At 34.6% G+C, this 19,879-nt stretch overlaps 1 protein-coding gene across 4 annotated transcripts in view; it reads left to right on the top strand.

The window, feature by feature from the left end:
- The window catches only part of LOC6038744 (MOXD1 homolog 2), a 335,053-nt gene that overhangs the window by 109,577 nt on the left and 205,597 nt on the right, over positions 1-19,879 (top strand). Inside the window, exon 1 of one of the 4 annotated variants that reach the window (XM_038255979.1) lies at positions 14,166-14,184. The exons of the other annotated variants lie outside the window; for them this stretch is intronic. The gene's annotated coding sequence lies outside the window, so the exon portion shown is untranslated. Of the gene's footprint in view, positions 1-14,165; positions 14,185-19,879 lie in introns of those variants that run through there. 4 annotated transcript variants of the gene reach the window in all.

Raw genomic sequence — 19,879 nt, 5'->3', positions numbered from 1 at the left:
TTTATTAATCTTTCTGATTCCACAAAAAAATTACATAACAAAAATTATTGCTTTTACTTATTCTTTATGTTTAATCGTGTTTTGAAATTAACTATAATACAACAAATGTTTGAATTCTTGCAATTGTTGAAATGTCCATTAATATTATAAGAAATTCCACATATGTTGTTGTACATTAACAATTATGCAATAAGATTAGATTAGTAAGTAAATGAAAATTCCAGCTTAAAATTTTTTTTCGCTTTTTTCGAAAAAAAAAAACTTTAGAAGGATTTTTCTGAAATATGCTTCACAACTTTAAATTGTCGTCCATATATTTTGCCAACTCAAAAACAAAATCAGTGTCGTTTTTTTTTTAATTTTCGATACAAGTGCAGCAAAATATTCCATTTTAATGCAGATGCTGAGAAGTTAAACTTTTCAGCACTGAAATGGGTGCAACATATGGGTGAACTTTTGAGCACTTATTTTTCAGAATATCGTGATTTTTTTTATGTTTTGCTTATAATTAAACTTTTTCATAGCATTTCCTATGTCAACAGTAGCCATTTTGCATAATAAGTTGTTCCATGTAAGGTTTCATACAATATCGCGGGCTGGTGATATAAAATGGACATGTTTGCATCTAGTAAGGGATTTTCTGATCACGATTTTTCATGACTTGAAAAAATTGATAAAGGAATATCACAATTGCATAAAAAAAATTCACAAGAGCGAGAAAATTTAATTTTTTTCGGCTTCGACTTGTTACTCAAGTAAACATTTTTGGAAAAAATAGTTTATTTAATATCATCATCGTTTTTCTACTCACGATATTTCTGAAACTATTGGTTCAATTTTAAACTGAAATTTAGGTTAAATTTGCTGCTCTTTTATATAAAAATAAGTTTCATTTTATTTAGAATCATGAGCAACCTTTTGAACAAAAAAGCTTAAAATGTTCTAATATGGAATTATTTTCATCAAAGAGATCGGAAAATTTCCTCACAGTTTCATTTTAACTTAGAACATGAATTCAAATGTTTTCGAGGAATTGCGGGTTTAAAAAAGATGTTCAATTAGATGACTCTGTAGAAAACACATTTTTATCATAACTCAACCCTCTAACGCCAACGGTTGCAGCAGAGCACCACTTTTTTTTTATTTCAAATAAACATTTCTCGAAAACTATTGGATGAAATGACCTCATTATTTCTGCACAATGTTAATAAGGATATTTACTACCTCCATTTTAAATTTCATCCAATTTGGTCAAGTCTGTAAAAAATGGCAAGAAAAAACATTTAAAATTTCAATTTTGCACTGGGCGAGAAGGGGTTAAACTTTAAGGTGCTGTATCTTAGCGACCAGTACACTATGGGGTATTTCCATATAAGCGAGCGGCCAAAAATATTTTTTTGCTTTTTTGTGACTTTTTTGTGTTGTTTGTACTTAGTATAATGAAAACAAATGAAATTTGATATTTTTCCAAAAAAAGTTTAATTTTCGATTTTTTCATATATTTGAGGCCACATGCATTAAAGTGGTGAATTTTAATATTCTTGCTCTGTCTATTTGATGTACGGAATGGCGGTTTATGCTATGTTAAAGTTTCTGATTTACGTTCAATCTCCCTCCCCTTTTTCTTGAGTTAAAATCCACCTCTCTTTGAAGACATCCCCCCCCCCCCCCTCCCCAAATCATAATCACTATGTAACCGATTGTCGTTAGATTACTTAAAATATGAACTTCTTCTATGGGCTTTTGTATACCTCGTTTTGAAGCTACAGAACAACGTGCGTAGTTTTTTCTCTGTGGTATTTCCCTGAGTTGATCATGTGATGGTTCTGCAATGTTGTGATTCTTACAAATATACTCGAATGCAGTTCTCACGTTTTCCGAATAGTGGTTCGTTATATCGTACAGGGACACTACGGTATTATTATCCATACTTTCAAAAGACCACAACAACGAACTGATACGAATATTCGACGAATCGTTTCTGTAAAATAATTTCTAATTTTATTAAACGTACCTAATTACCAACAAAGTCATGAATATCAAATCAATTTCAAAACATACATAGCAGGTTCGTCATTTCTGCCTCCGCAGGTAAATAATGTGATTTTAACCAAGCGTATACGCGAAATCATTAATTTCCTTGCATGAATCAAAATGTTCAAAATGGCATAACTCAAAAAGTGCACATAAGTGCACTTTGAAATTTGGAGACAAGTTAGGACATGGTTCAAATTTTAAGCTGCAAAATTTTCAGATCGCACAAATGCACACAAAAAAGTACTCCATTAACAAAGTTGAAAAAAACTAAATTTTGAATAAAAATCCATCTTTTTTGATTTTTATTATTTTTTTTTTTGCCCGTAAAAGTGTGTTTTGTAAAATAATATTGAAAAGTTGAATCAATTACCTTTCTGAATATATATAATGATGCAGGAAAAAATACATAAACAGCTACACAGTACAACTATGAAAAATAATCATTTTTTTGTCAAAAAACATGTACCATTTTCGCCTTTGAAGGTCTGCAATTCAGTGAATTTTGAACCTACAACTTTCAAACTCCGGATTTTTCTTAGTCAGAATGTTTATTTTCGAAAAAAAAATACCAAAAAAATAATTAGAGTATGTCGGTTTTTCGATTTATGGCCGCCTGAAACCCCATAGTGCAGTAGTCCGATCTACCAAATATAAAAAAAAATATTGGAAAACTTCCCAGCTTTACGATACATTTTTGCAAGGTTGTTTTTCTTTCATAAAGTGCTTCGAAATTGCCAAAAATTTAACACTTTTCGAAAAATTTTACCTAAAAATGCATATAGTTTAAAAATTTTATCGAAATAATTGAGAAGTACTTTTTGACTGCAAATTTGATTTTCTACCAACTTTTATGTTTGAAATTTTGTTCTACACCATTTTATTTTATATCTTCAAAAATCTTCTTTTTCGAAACTATTTAACCAAACTTTTAACCATTTTAGCACAACAGATGCCTTTTCATAACCCGAAAACATACAAAAATTGAAAACATATATAAAAAAAATATTTTGGGAATTCAACTTTTTGTCAAATAAGAAAAGTCTGGAATTATTTTCCTTTATCTTTTTTTTTAAATACATAATCATTACCTACCACTTTGTAGAAGACACCAAATTAATCAGAAAATCACTTCTCAAAATTCAAACTTTGGTTGCATTTGACATAAAACAAATAAAACAAAGATTAAGGAAAACGTAGAAAATTAGTCCACTCTTATTTGAGGTCAATTATTTCGTCAAAATAGAATGAAAGAAGAGTAAATATTTTCAATACAAAATTTCAAAAAAACAATTTTGTAATGTAATAACCTTGATGTAGCTGCCAAATTTAGTTCAACGACATATATTTTTCAAACTTTATGTCGCCCCCTTCAAAATCGTCAAAATAGTAGTTTATGCAACAAGTTGCAAAAAGATGATTTTTTCAGCACGAGTCGTACATTTATCCAACGAGGTTTACCGAGTTGGAAAAATACGACGAGTGCTGAAAAAATCAAGATTTGCAACGAGTTCCATACAACATTTTTTTGCAATTTCGAAAAACACCCATTGAGTGAAATTTTAAATCGAATTTTCATGTATTTTGTAAATAAATCGTTTAAATCAAAAAATGTTGAAAAGTGTTACTTTTCGAAACAAGTGCTGAAAAGTTCAACTTTTCAGCACCCATTTCAGTGCTGAAAAGTTGAACTTTTCAGCATTTATTTTGAAAGTGTTGCTATTTGATTCTGTTATTTCTGGTACAGAAAAGTAGGCTATTTCGTCGTTCAAGAATGAGCATGAGCATGAGCATGAGAGATCACCCATGGTTGTCCTTCTCCTTTGCTGAACAGAACCGTAATATCCTTTCAGCACTACTGATTATATGCTTCGACGATCTAGTGGTGTTTCCCTTATCAACAGCATGTATGAATGCGCTGAAAAGATAAAACACCATGATTGCCAAAACAAGATCAGTTGCGAATAGGTAACAGTCATTGGCCACCAACGGCGCCAGCCATGTCAGTTTGTAGATCTCGATTTTTAGGGACGGGAATGTTAGTTAGCGCAGGTTGCTACTAAGGCAACTGATTTACTCTGTGCTTACACCCCACAAGCGCCAGGAACCTGAAAACTTGTTAGTAGGATAGGGTGTTTGGTCAGGATTCATCATAGAAGATGATGATGCGACCCAAAATCATAGTGTTTGTTGAAAGGTATTATGTATTATTCTCAAGGCAAACAATCGGTTGCTGCGGATGAGACATTTCCCGTTTAACTGTTGTTAAATTTTAAATTAAATGGTTTAATCTTAGACAGCTGGCTGTGGAAAGATAAAACCAAATAATATTTATTTATAAAATGAGGTGTTAAACGCAATGCTGCAATGATAGCGTAGTCTGATTTTTAAATATATAATCATTTAGTTCATGAATTTGTTACGGAATAGACGCGACGAACTCAATCATCAAGTGCCTTCCGATCTTCTTTCTGTTAGCTAGATAAGGTATTGATTTTCGTTGCCTCTCGAGCTACGATGCTATGGAGAGGGCTTAACACACAAACAACCGACGTCGAGCCCTCCGAGCTACGGCGCTATGGGAAGGTCTTTTCAACACAAAAAAGACTCGCGCACCACACGACGTTCTTAATGAATCAAAATAATTTTGCTACGCGATAAACCTAACGAACTCGGATCGTTTTTATCGAAAACTATATCACAATTCACGACAAAAATGCGAAACAAAAGGCACACACACAAAAAAAAAATCACTTTTCACTCCGAATATTTTTTACGACCACGCGCTCCCTTTGCCAATTATGCACTGATCCTATTTCGTCGTTCAAGAATGGCAGGAAAAGTAAGTAATTTCACGACGGAATTGCCAAAAAAATATTTTGAAGGTATTTTTTTTGCCCCCTGATTTTTCGAACCGATTTTGAAGGATGGGGGCGACATAAACTTTAAAAAATATTTGCAACGGCCTAAACAGTACCACAAAAGTTTTTTTCTCAAAAAATAAATTTTCGTTAAAATTTTGATATTTTGAAAAGCAATGATTGCAAAGCAACTGGGCTGGTGTAAAATGCATTTTAAAACACTTTTTTCATTCAAATGTTGCTACCATTGCATGTAATTTCAATGTTTATATTTGTCTGCTCTCCCATCGACCTTGGTCAGAGTTTGATTGTTTATTAAACTAGTATCGTAAGGTTTTCACCTTTTCAATTGCTACTTCCGTTCGATTCCAGTTGTTGTTCGAGTACAATTTGATAACCTAAATTTATATAAAACTACATTGGTCACAATATTTAAAAAAAAGTAGGGTTATAACGAGCACGGTTTGTCCATTTGGGTCATGTCGTCCATTCAGTTGGCATCACGTCTTTGTCTCGTCCCGGGTTCATCCGAGGGGATGGGGGTTTGCCCCTTATGCGACCTCGTCCAGGGGGCTCGGGTTCCCGGGGGGTTTGATGATTTTTTGTTGCATTTTTAAATATGGTTTCTTTGCCGTTTTGTTTTCAGCTGTTTAGACTTCGATATTCATAAAAATTTAGAAGTTTTATGTCATGAAATCTTTAATCTAATGTTATCAAATCTTTACAAAAAAACCTTAATCTCCTCCAAATGCAAGATAAAAAAAATGTGCTTGATACTCGTTATAAATTCAAGGAACAAAATGATGAAATTTATAGAATTCAACTGTTAAATTTGTGAATTCTATAATTAATAAATGATATTTCAAAATACATTCAATTTTATCTAAGGTTTTTATGATCTTATGAGCAAAAAAAAACAACTTACATCTATAGATTTTTTTTTGTAATACTGGAGCATAAAAATTAACAGTCAATAACGCATTTTTAAAGATCAACGAATCAATGGTGGCCTTCGTGGAAGCTTCCAAGGAAATGAAATTAAAAGAAAATCTTAGGGTCTCAAACTTCAAAAGATTACACAAAATAAATTTTGATATTTTTTCTTTTTCTTTTGAGCTCAAATAAAAACATTGTACGTCTTCTTTCCGTGCAATGCAACCTGGAGGTCGAATTCTGCTGGAAACGTATGTTGTTTAAATTGGGGTCAGGAAATGGTTATTTTTCATGTTGTGGCAATTCAACTGTGACAACAATGATCAAAAACGGTTTTCAAGTTAGGTTTAATTTGAGCTCAACCTGGATAACTTTTGCGTGAAAAAGGAAATAATCGTAATATATAACAATTGAATTATTTAAAAGTTGATCTTTAAAATAATGTTTAACTACCATTTAATGCTCCATTGTTACAACAACAACAAAAACATCATGTTCGTATAAATGTTATACATCAGTCTACCACCACCCTATCAGTGCAGGATGCCTGGAAGCGTCGCGAGTAATCGTGAAACAATCAGGCGGTACATGTGTTTTTCGCCGAAGTGGAATTTAGTGAATAAAGAGGGCTCCGGCTCCTTCTCCCGCTACTCCCACACTCCAACCGTTCCCTTCTTGGGGACATGTGGAAAACATGCATTCGCCGTCGTACCCGAGGCCTGTGACGAAAAATTGAACACATTTAATGCTTTATTAACTTGGGGTGCTTTGTCAATTGTTGGTTGGTTTTGATGTTATGTTTTGATCTCACGAAATTGTCAAACTACCCCTTTCGCAAGCTCGCTTCGAAACGGAAGACGAAACTCCGAAAGCGAAACTTAATATTTTGAATATAAATCAATACACAACCCGTCGCGACACACTCCCCGGTTCAGGAGGTGGCCCCCAAAAAGAAGGTTCAGCCCCGGAGAACAAACGGAATCGTGCCGGCGCGCACTTCTTCCGCTCGATGCGTTCTTGATGTTCAATAACTCAGATATGGGAATGTAACGTCGCATGTACTCCTTTGTCATGGTTGTCGATTCTCGTTTTTTTTTTTCGAGTTCGACTCGTGGGCAAGGAAGTTCTTGGTTCGGAATAATAAAAAGGATAGCACCGATGTCGCCTGTCAGAACTGCCGAATATTTCAAGCTAACGAGCACAAATCAAAATATTGACGATGGGAAGTGAAATGAATGGGAAAAATATGACTGGAGCGATTCGATCGTCGTGTGGAGATTTGGAGATAAGACAGGGAATGCAGCTTGCTGAATTTTGATGATGCGTTTGGGGTTTTTTTTGGGAAGAACTTTTTGGGTTATAATTGGGAATATGACGGATAGAGAGATTGAAAGCGATACGATGTTCCGGTAAAATGTAGATCTTTGTTCAATAGAATTTGATAAAATGTTTGAAATGACTTGTTTCGAAAATTCACTGACTCCAGCTCCAACTGCGACTCCGAAGCCCTGAACAGCAACCCAAAGAGTTCATAGTTGTTTTATTCTTTTGTTCAGGCGGGGTTCATAGTTTTAGTAACATCAGCATAAACCCGAATAGTCCATCAATTTTAATGGATTCGGTGGTAATTAACTCCGCCATTATCAACCGTAATCACCACTCGAACTCAGAAGGTAATTCCACGAATGTGTTCCACTACAAAGGGCTCACCACCCCCAAAAAGCAACTAATATTCACTCGAGGGAGTTAATCCACTTTGATATGCACCGGCGCGGGACCAACATAAATTCCTGCTAAAATATAGTGTGCAAATTCCCATTATGGCCGCCATTTCAGGCTAACCCCAAACCCGGCATTCAAGATCGTGTCAGTTTGACAAAACCGCACGGCCCTCCCCGAACCAACTATAGTCTGGTCACATTAAACGCCAACCAACCCAAGACGGCTAACCCCATAAAGAGGCTAAACCACAAGCATTAGAGCACCAGCCACCAGTCATTCTAGTCGGGAGAGACTTTCGAGATGAATTAGACCGAAACTCCAGGAATATATATTGTATGTAAAACCGCAAATTTGACGATGAGAGTGGTGGTGGCGAGGCCAGCGCAGACTCTAACATGGTGCCACACGAAAATTATCGTCATTATAATATCAAATCATAATTATGATAATGTGTTTTCTTAGAAACTGAGAGCGCGCGGAGTGGCTCCTCCGCCCTTCCGTTTGAGCATAAATCCACCCGCGCGCGCCCTTCAATGGGGAAGGGAACGTTTCGAGACAAAACCAGCGATGAGCCTGTCTAGAGAAAGGGAGTAACTTTTGAGATGGGCACTTGAAATCATGTAAAATGTCTTAAAAAAACAAAAAAACCCATGAATATGAACATGAACATGAACATGAACATGAACATGAACATGAACATGAACATGAACATGAACATGAACATGAACATGAACATGAACATGAACATGAACATGAACATGAACATGAACATGAACATGAACATGAACATGAACATGAACATGAACATGAACATGAACATGAACATGAACATGAACATGAACATGAACATGAACATGAACATGAACATGAACATGAACATGAACATGAACATGAACATGAACATGAACATGAACATGAACATGAACATGAACATGAACATGAACATGAACATGAACATGAACATGAACATGAACATGAACATGAACATGAACATGAACATGAATAAAAAAAAATACTCAAAAAAAATATTTTTGATAAGAGTGGTCTTTTGTTCAATAAAATGTAACGTTTGATATAAAATTGTTCTTCATTTTACGTCAAAACCTTTTCAAATGTTCCATCCCACTAAACACACTTGACACATAATGTTTCACCTTTTGTTCTCTTTACATGGGCAAACTGTCTAAAACAGATCCTCTGTTAAAACAGCGAAGTCGAGGGGCTGCGGGGTGGTAATTTAGAAGACAAACAACACAAGAGAGGCTGTGACTTAGGCGACGACGACGATGATGATGACGTTCGCTTGTCGCCTGCAGTCGTGTTCTTCCTGGTGAGGCTGCTTTTTTAAATGGTGCAAACTTTTGCGGCAAAGTGCGGGGAGCCTTGTTTTTCGGAACAGATTTTGAGGCAGCTGGAAGACAACAAGATAAAAGTCTTCCAGCGTCAGATTTGCGAACGAGCTCCGAACAACAGCTTTATTTCTCGTGTGAAGTTGGGCGATGTTGTTGGGGAGTGGGAAATTAAAATAATGTTGGTAATTTAGAGGAAATAGGTCAATCTTAAAGATTACCCTTTGTGCTGACGTGGCTGAATTTTATTTAGAGGACATGAATTTCTAAGAAACGGAAGCGAGATTTTAAAACTGACAAAAGTAAATCGATGGATTCATGAAATTAACAAATTGCAAAAATTTAACATACGTCCCACAAACTTTTTTCCCTTTGAAAACCCCAACCAAAACTCGCAAACTTTTTCAGTTCCGCCGCTTGGAAACTTTTTCGGGCCATAATCTGTGCCCGCCGGGGATTTCGTCCACCTACGCGCTGCACTCACGCGAACACTTTTTGCTCCAGATGATACCAACCAGGAACTCGCGCGTATGAGTAAACTCACGCGAGAGCAATTAGAATAAATTATGGCTCCCAAAAGTCGGCACACCCGCCACCACCGCCGCCGGGACAGAACCACAAACTCCGAAAAATTTCGAACCACACGCCCCCTCGTACTACACTCTGGATTTCCACGTGGGCTTAAACCACATATCCCGAACATACCGAGCCGTCGAAAGGTGTGTACGATAAAAGTGATTACCCGTTGAGCTTCGGCACTTTAAATGGGAGGAGGAGGCGTCCCGTTTTGCCCCGCTGTCCGTCGGTAATGAAACTGAAGGTAGGGGAGAGGAGTCAAAATAGGGGATTTAAGCTTCAAGAATTGCAAGCTAATTTTGTTGGTTTCAAAACTATTTATTTGCTCTGCGAAGTTTTGAAAAAAAAAAAAAAATGCAAGAAAGGGTGTTCTGGTCAATTTTTTTAATTGGAATTTATTTGATTTTTTTTTTTATTTAATGGTGCACATCATCCAGAACCCAGATTTTTGTTACAGACATTTAAGTATCTTCAAAACTACAAGTACTATCGAAATATTTTTTTATTCATCCCCTAAAGTACTGTCCATAAAGTTATTTACTACAATGTTTGAATAATTTTACAATCCCGTTATTGCAAGATTGTGTCCGTAAGTATGACAGTTTTGGAATAAAAAGACAACAACTTCCTTCGTTGCTGTGCACCCTTAAAACTGCAAAATAAATATAAAGTTATACTTTGGTTTTATGTCTTATTTTGGAAAATGGCTTCTTTTGTCGTATAAAAAGCCAGTACAAATCAAATAAAAAAAAAAAAACAAAACAATAACAAATAAAGTAGTAAGAAATTGTCAAATCTGAAATAATAAAAGAAAAAGAAATATAACAACAAAGAACAAAAAACTTAATAAGTTTAACCAACTAAGATCTATATATTTTTATTTTTTTTTTTTTTTCAAGTGATAAGCTGAATTTAAAAAAATCGAAATTATTTTTAGAGCAGCATTACCAACGAAGATCAACATTGGTTATAATTATCAAATTAAAAGATGAATTTTTAAATTTCGAAATGATTTTCAAGCGGATATTCTACCAAAAGATTTATTGCAATGAAAATCGCACCGGTTGTTTCGATTCTCGCCTCTAGTCGAAGTGGTGAAGGGACAAAAAAAATAAAGCTTGATTTTCAAAAAAAAGGCCAAAAATGGTCCTGAAATTCCAATTTTTGGAAAAAAGATATATTTGTCAAAAAATACATAAATAATCATTATGCAATATATTCTGAATAGTTAACAATCGATTTTACAAGTTGTTTCAATGAAAGTAGCAATTTTAGTTAATTATTATTTTTCCCCTGCTTTTAAAGAGGTATTTTGAAGAGGGGAAGGGGGAAGGGAAAAAATAAATTCAATTGTAATGAAATTTACATTAAGAAACAAAAATTACTCGCAAAGTATTTATTTTCAGATCTAATGATTTTTTTTTTGGTTCCCTGAAAATCATAAAAAAAATCGAAGCTTTAAAAAAATTCTTTTTTGAGAATTCATGTTTTAGTAATAAAAACGAACTAAAAACAACCACTTTTTTGTCTGCTTACAATTTTGTTCTGAAAGTAAAATCACACAAAATTTTCTAAATATTTGTTCATCATTTAAAATTAAATTCCCAAAAAAAAAACGTATTTTATTATTAAAATAACAAAAATTGGTTTAGGAGATATGAATGTTTGACAAAATCGCTGTTTTGGAAAATCTCGAAAATGTGGACAAAAAAATTAAAAACTAGTTTTTTAAAGCAAAAGAGAATTTGCAATCGAAAAGGACATCAATATTTATTTAATTAATTTATTTTCGATGTCTTCTAATTTTTCATTGCATTTTTAAAATACTTCATGGTAAAAAAGCTTCAATGATTTTTTTTTCGAAAGGCTGAGAAATTTTCCAATAATTTTATCTCTGAAACTTTGAAAATTGAGCAGTTAGTTTCTGAGAAACAGCTTCACAAAGAATTCGAATCAATGGAAATTTATCTTTTTGAAAAGCTAAACTTTTGAAGTGGCCCGATGATAGATAATTTCCCTTATTTAATATTTGAAATCAAATTATAGAATTTATTAAAAATATAATTAAAATCATCAGAAAATTTTACAAAACTATCAATATTTTTCCCACTGAAAGTTCCAGAGGTAAAATTGCAGAAAATTGGCTCTTTCAAATGTGCTTTTCAATAAAAAAATAGTTTCTGCACTCAAAAATCTTTTAATTTTTTTTTAAATTTGCAATATAGAAATAATATATTTAAAAAAATGTAGAGTGATTTTCGATTGATAGTTAAATTTTTTTTAATGTATGCAAATTTTCGATAATTAAAAAAAAATCCAATAAGTCTTCTCAAAACCAAATTTTGCCCCAGATTTTTTAAATGTCTTTTTAAGTCCTCTAAATTAAAAAAAAAACGAAAGTTAAAAATATTTCATGAAAAGAAAATAAAAGTGTATTTTTGTGATGAGTTCTACTTTGCCGAAGACTCCAAATCGATAAGAAAGTCCCAAACAAACCAATTTTGTATGGAAAAACTAATGAAACAAAATAAATTCTTTTGACATAGCGATTGCATGGACAATGTTTTATCCAGGTCAAAAAATACGAAGACAAGTCGATTTCCGAAATCGTAGAATAATCACTTTTTTGCAGCTTTAACACACTTTACTGTCCACATTTTTATTTTCGATTTTTTTTTATTTTCCCGTGTTCAAGAGGTCATTTTGAGCAACATGTGTTATGCGAAAAACTTTACTTCTCTTGTCTTATGTTTTTCTTGTATAACTTTTAGTATTTCAATTTGTATTTATCTTGTTTAGTTTATGTTTGTTTTTGGTAGTATTTGGTCTATTACACCACCTCCTATCATTAAATTTTGCCTATTCAATTTTTTCAGGTTTTTACAGTCACTTTTCATATTTTTTCTTGTTTTTCACATGTTCTGCTATAGGGACCATCCATAAACCACGTGGACACTTTATGGGGGGGGGGGGGTATAGCGATTGTCCACGCTCCATACAAAAAAGTTTTTTTTGTATGGACAATTGTCCACGAGGGGGGGGGGGGGTTTGAGATTTCCAAAAAAGTGTCCACGTGGTTTGTGGATGGTCCCATAAAATGGCACTATCATTATTTTAATTGTTGAAAAATGCGTAGGGACCATCCATAAACCACGTGGACACTTTTTTGGGAATCTCAACCCCCCCCCCCCCCTCGTGGACAATTGTCCATACAAATAAAAACTTTTTTGTATGGATCGTGGACAATCGCCATACCCCCCCCCCCATAAAGTGTCCACGTGGTTTATGGATGGTCCCGTAGAGGCATAACATGGGACTCTAGAAAAATTACTGCATACTTCTTTTTACTTAAAATACAGGAAATGTAAGTAATTAACTCAGCCAAAGTTAACCCCTAAAAAAACATTTTTATAAACATTGGCAAAGTCACATAAAACAAATAAAACTTCCAACCTATAAATTTTCTAAAATTTTAAGTGTTCTTCTTTCCAATGCAAAGATCGAAAATTGGTTGAAAAATTGATTTTTGACAATTTTTGTAGAGGGTTAAAATTGTTTTAGACATTGCCTGTTTTCAAGATATTTCAACCATTTAAAAATATTCTGATATTCAGATCTAACCAATACTACCAATAGCTACCCCCTCCTAGTACCCACGTGCAAGAGTGTAATATAACTCTGAACAATTTGCTCAAATTCGAGCTGATATGCAAAGCACACGCCCCACGTTGAGTTGAAAATGTTTAAAGCTCATCAAAACCACCGTCGAGAGTTTTCCAGACGAGGAAAAATGTTGTGTTGCTTTGTGCTGGTTGGGCTGCTTCTAAATATTTAATTTCCATCCAGATGATTGCCAGACGCTCGCCGCGGTGTGAATTCCGACGCGAGTTGATCTCAGTTGCTGTAAAGCTTTTCACCGCCGGAGCTTTCCAGCGCGTTCCTGTTGTCTGGCGTTTTTAAAACAACGAGGACGACGATGAATGACAGCATGGAGTTGTTTTAGGCAAATCTGACTCAAATGGTTCAAATTTTGTAACTTTAAGTTGATTTATAAATCGAAATTTAAGACAATTTTGCGATAAACACCGAAAAAATACCCCCCAGAAAAGTGTGTAGGAGAAAACGCCAACACCAGCATCGTCCTGCCAGCCGACCACAGGATAATCGATGATGATGAGGTGTGTGCGCGCCTGTGTGTGGGAGAGAGCAATTTTGAGGTCTTCTGGCCAAATCGTTCTGTTGATGATGTGTCGAGGACCAAGGTCGACGACGGTGGGCCTCATCGGGTGATCGAGAGGTCCCCGAGGGCAACTGGCGCTGGCTGGTCACGTGATGTTGTTTTGGGCCCTCTCGACTGTTGATTCTGGCTCTGATGCTCTGTGCCTGATGCCGACTTGTTTGTGTTTGGACAATGTTTGACGTGATGGACGGATGAGATGAATTCTAAATTGGTCTGCAGACTGGTGGAATTTTTTGAAAATGTTACAGTTTTGAAACAATTTTGGAATGAAATCATGGATCAGCAAGTCACCGTCGTTCTTTTCAAAACTAAATTTAATCGTTCATTGCCAATATGATCTTAGCACTTTTCATGTTTAATAAAGTAACTAATTTCCTAACTCACCTTTAATGAATACTTATTTGTTTTTTTCTGCTTTCTCTTTTCAGGTGAGTTTTTTTTTGAAAATCCAAGGGTACTATTCAATTCCGTAAGTTTATCAGTATTCTTATAAAGGTTTTGTACAATTCTCGGTACTATCTTCAAAAAACAAATAATGTTTATATCTCTGAATATCTAGCTGTTTCTATTGTGGATTCAGGAAAATAATCCTCCCTTATTCAACAAAACTAGCGAAACCATCCCATATCAATACCTCCCAATTAATTCCAGCAAATTGAATCCCAAGTCAGTCAGATATCCCTGCTGCAAATTGATCCCTCTTTCTCGCCCCAGCTTAAAGCGAATTCTGCTCTCAAACTCCACGCTTGAACGCATCACTTGTCCGGCCACCTATCTATCCCGGGTCCTTTTGTAGGTCTTCGCAGATGCATCCTTCCCAGCTCTACCTAGAGTAGGAGAAATCGCTTACTGCCTGCGCACTGCACCGTGAAAACGTTTCTCTGCGAACACACGGTAATCCCTCCCCGTGTTCTGCATTCAACAACAACAACACGTGTGGGATGCACAGGTCCAGGTCGGAAACCATTCAAGGATTATCCCAATTAATATGAACTCGGCGAAGCTGGGTGGGATCAATATCCCAGTGGTCAGGTAGAAAGGTTAAACACGTACGAGCAGCTGAAATCCATCAAAATTTATTTTGACAGCTCGTTTTATTATTTGTTTACGTTTGCACCTACACGCCACGCCACGTGGGTCTTCACCCAGTCCGGTGGGAATCCTCGAGAGTCCTAGAAAGTTGGTCTTGTGAATCGATGGACTCACTATGGAAAGTGTTGTTCCGAGGAGAAAGCAAAACAAATGATAGGTAATAATAAACTTATGATGTTTACATTCAAAATAAAGGGAGTCCTTCCCGGGAAGACTGGTTCTCCTCCCGGGGATATCAACACAAAAGCCAACCCCTCGCGCTGAGCGAGGATAGATCAATTTCACAAGTCGAGACGAGAATCGAGCTCTCGGATATTATTTTCATAATGGTCGTCAGAAAACAAGTCTCGTCTCGCCGTGGGACACCAGCCAACGACGAAGGGATAATAACAAACCCAGGAAGGGTTCCGACGACGACCGATTTGCTGTCCCGCCAGGATTGCCGGCCGAAATTAAACAATATTATAATAATCGCATAGAAATCAGTGGAAATTTCATTATAATAATACTTGAGCGAGCGGGCGCTCTAAATTTCGACAGTCTGGGGCTGAAACTCCAGGGGAAAGATTCGACTTCTTTCGGCAGGTCCTGAGCCACGTAATCAAATATCCTGAACGGGGTTGGGTTGAGGAGCAGGGGATGGCGCTTTAGAAACACTGGATCAGAAATGACGAACAGAACGAAATTGTATACATATAGCGTAATAGCTCTTTGTGTTTCCTGATTGCATAATCGTTACGGAGCAGTCCCCAGATTCTTCTCCGAAGAGGACAGTGGGATCTGGGATTTGAAATGAATTTATTTCAAATTTGTGGTAAAAAAACTTGTTGAGTTGAAACTTCTTAATTTAAAAAATAATTGCAAAATTTTATCTGAAATGTTATGTAAAAAACTAAATTGTAAAACAAAATTTTACTCAATGTGATTTTTCCTGAACAACCCCACCGTCGTCGGATGCTGCTCGGAGAGACAGTTACAAAAGGGTTTCATTTGATCCTTTTGCACCAAGAGTTGGCCATCCTGTCCCGATATCCAACCCTTCCCTTTCTCCGGGCTCTGAGCCCGAGATGAACGTGGAATTTATTACACACAAAGCATGTAATTATATGAAATCTCACGTCGTGAATAAATGAAAAACGGACCAAGCGACCGTCGACGACGACGGTCCCCACCCGAAAATCTGGGCCACATGAATCAAACCACGGTTTTTGCAGCCAGCAATGGTGCCAAGAGGAGTGGAAAGATGACGATAATGATAATGGTGTGTGTGTGTGTGTCGTCCTTTTCATCATCCATTGACGATGGCGAAAGGGATGATATTTATGATGCGAAAAGTTGTCACAAATGAGAATCCTTTCGGCATTGTGAACAAGGATTCAACCTGGCTGTGAAATTGGAGGCGATTCTATGCTTTATCTCTCGTTTACCGGAAAACTGGTACGTGATGATTGCTGACCTTGTTACAAAAGAAGTGTGAGGGGGCTTTTTTTGGGAGTTTCCGCAACATTCTTGAAAAAGGAAAACATAACATCGATTAATGGCTGACAAGGAAAAGGGTACGTCATGATTCGAATTCCCGGACGCTTCGGAACCCGGACACCTCATCTTGTTTTATCAATTATTTGAGTATAAGTTCGCATTATGATTGTCAAAACTGTGTTATTCAATGAATTGTAACGTAAACTTTCATTTAAATTTTGTTTGAACGCTGCAGTTAATGCCAAAACAAGTAAATTGAATAAAATTATAAGTTTACCAAAAATGCGAAACATTTCACTGAAATATTTCATAGACGTCCGAAGCACCGGGAAGGCAATGCAGAATTTTTGGTTTTGATTTCCTTAAATTCTAGCAAATTTTTATATCAAAAATCGATTAATGATAACAGCTCATTGAGACCTAAAAAATGCCATTAACTAACATTTCAGTACAAATTTATGCGATTCATTAGAAAAATCGAGTGTCCGGAATTCGAAGCAAAAGTGTCCAGATTTCGAATCAGCCTCTATCATTGTCCGGGATTCAAAGCACAACAAGTCATTTTAATGTACAAATGCTGATGAAAAATGGTTAGAAAAGACATATTTTTAATGCATTCTAATGATATTTCTACTTTTACAACTTATTCAATGATTTTTTGCCAGCTAAACCAAAAATGATATGCTGCTAAATGTCCGGGTTTCGAATCATGACGTTATTCGGAATAGTAAAAATCACATAAAATTGAAAGAATCCTTATTAATAGAGTTTTATTGAGCATAAAATTGAAACTGTCTCTCCCTCTTTATGTAAGTAATTGTTTAAGTTGAAGAGATTATGAAAGTTATTGATCATTGATTTTATTTTCCAATTCATATCGAACAATTTTCACATATACAATTCTGAAATTCACCTCTAAAAAGACCGCATCTCCTGATAATAAAAAAAAACTGAAATAAAAATTTGGCCGATTGCTGATATTCCAAACAACAACATTGTTTTGCTCCTTGAAAAATCTTAGTCCTTTCAAAAAGTTACTCTAAATTATAAAATTTTGATATAACTTTTATTGGAAAGAGTTGAAAATTCAACAAAAGTTTGAAAATTGATTCTAAAATTACCAAACTTTTTTAAAGAATCGAGCATATTTTTTATCATTTAAAATCAAACAAATAGTTTTCGAGAAATCGTGTTTTAAAAATGAGGGTTTTTTCATCATAAAGTATGTTTAAACCGCAAAAAATACATGAAAAAGCAACTAAATTTTCTTATAAATTGAAAACATAGATTTTTTCGAAAACATTGTAAAATTGTTCAAAAGCATGAAATGGGTTTTCCAATCTTGCGTGAAAATGTTTTCGATTTTTTTCCAAAAATCATTACTTTAATACGTATTTTTTGGAATTCGATAAAAATATAAGTTTTTTTCTGTGTGCTTATATTTCATCAAAAAAGTCTAAATCATAACCTACAACTTTGAGACACTAAATCGATTAAAAATTTACTCCTCAAGATACAGATATTTTGAATATTCACAATCCCATTTTGTATAACCGTCCCAAAAACATAGAAAATAAATCTGAAAATAAACTGTGATCACGATAAAAGCTTTTTGTAACACTTTTTGTTTATATTTTAAAATTAAATTTGATTTTGGTTTAATGTTTTGAGATTAGTTTTCCGATCCTAACTATGAAATATTTAAAAAATAGTTTCTTTAATAGTTTTTCAGCAAAGCTGAATTTTTTTTTTATTTTTTCCTTAAATTGAAATTCAATAAAAAATAAGCTATTTTATACAAGAACCCTTGAAACCAGACCAGGTGGGTTGACATTAACAGATTTTTATTTTATTTTTAAATATTATTCGATCGGTAAGACATTTCTTATAATCCATATTTTTGAAACATGCACTGGGCCACAACTCTTCCATGTAGGTCTTCTTCTATTTTTTTTACAATAGTGCTTTAAAATAGTTTCATTGAAATTTGTTATTATAAAAACTGGAGTGACTTTGATAGTTACTAATTTTTTTTAAAGTTAAGTAGGCAAATTGAATTGATTCAGAAACATTGATTAGAATGGTTTCATAAATTTAGCTAAATGCTTGTTTAATTTAGTTTCTTAAATTTTTATAAAATTTATGCAAATATTAGAAAAGATTGATTGAAATTCAATAGAAATTTATGAATTCATAGAAATGTAAATTTTTGTTGCCAGCAGAACCAATTTTGTAGCATGATTTGGAAAATCTTTTTAATTTAGAACATTTTTTCGCTTAAAATGATTTTAATTGCAAGATATTTTTGATTTCTGTGTTGATAAAACCTAAAGAAACTTTTACATGCTGTTTTAAGTATTAAATTGCCCAAAGAAATCGGTAACGGTCCGTTTTTCGATTCGAACTAATTTTCATTGAGAAAAACATGACACTTTCGAATATTTAAATAATAACATACCTTTAAGACCGAAGTTAATATTGGTTTGCAAGCATTAGTTTTCAAAAATGTAAGATTTGACGAAAACAAAAATTTTTGCGAAAAAAAAATTGCAAAAATAAACATCGACAATTTTCAAGAATTCAAAAGATTCTTAAATCAACCCAAACATGTTAAAAATGATTTTTAATGCAGCAGAATACATTTCAAATTTAATTCAGATGATTGCACTTCAATTTCCATTGAAATTGTGAAGTCTTTTGAAAAAAATCTTTTTGCCCCCTGATTTTTGGTGCCAATTTGAAGAAGAAAAACTAAAAAAAAACTTCTTCATCATCCCGATACGAGAATCGAACTCTGGACCTCTGGATAGGAAACCCAGCACGCCGTTTGTCGAAACTCATCCCTTACCGGTCAGTATTCCCAGTGAGCAGATTTACTCTTTGAAGGGATCTGACTTCGCCGAGCCAGACAGGAATCGAACCCATCACCTTCCGCTTACAAGGCGAAACCCGTAACCTCACGGCCACGGAAGCTCGGCAATGCATACTTTAAATAAAATTTGTACCAGCCTAATCTGGTAAAAACTACTTCTTGAGGTATTTTGAGCACTTCTCTATCAAGCTCAGTATGATTTCATACTATTCTGTTTGTATATTTAGTTCGTATTGTTCTCTTTGCAAAAAAAAGTTCAGCCTATCAATGCCACCAATGCTGTCAATGTCACCCCAATTTACGGTACATATTTAAGACAAAATCTCATAAAAACATCTTCTAACTTGTTACTGACTTGTTGACAAACATGCATACAGAAAATGAATATTACACTGCTTCATTTAAAAATTTACAATTTGTTTTTTTCAATAGTTTAGTACCACAAACTAAACTTTTTCGGTCGATCCAAACGTCAAAAATGATTGTATGAGCCAATGAAGGTACAATTCCTAATAAATATTCATGTTTCTATGTTCCACTCATGTACCTTTTAACTTGTAACATATTAACATTTCATGTTCCCTTTTTCATCCATCAAAAGCAAACCATCCTGGCAAACAGTCTCAGAATCAGCACTCCTTTACCACTCTGAACCAACGCGTTTGAAGACGAAGCAAAAACCAAAAAAATCTCCAAGTCCTGGAAGGTCGCTCGAAAGCGA

The sequence above is a fragment of the Culex quinquefasciatus genome, chromosome 2, assembly GCF_015732765.1.
Source record: "Culex quinquefasciatus strain JHB chromosome 2, VPISU_Cqui_1.0_pri_paternal, whole genome shotgun sequence".
NCBI classification, from domain to species: domain Eukaryota; kingdom Metazoa; phylum Arthropoda; class Insecta; order Diptera; family Culicidae; genus Culex; species Culex quinquefasciatus.
Note: the sequence above shows the minus strand (reverse complement) of the source record. Positions and strands in the feature narration are given on the sequence as shown.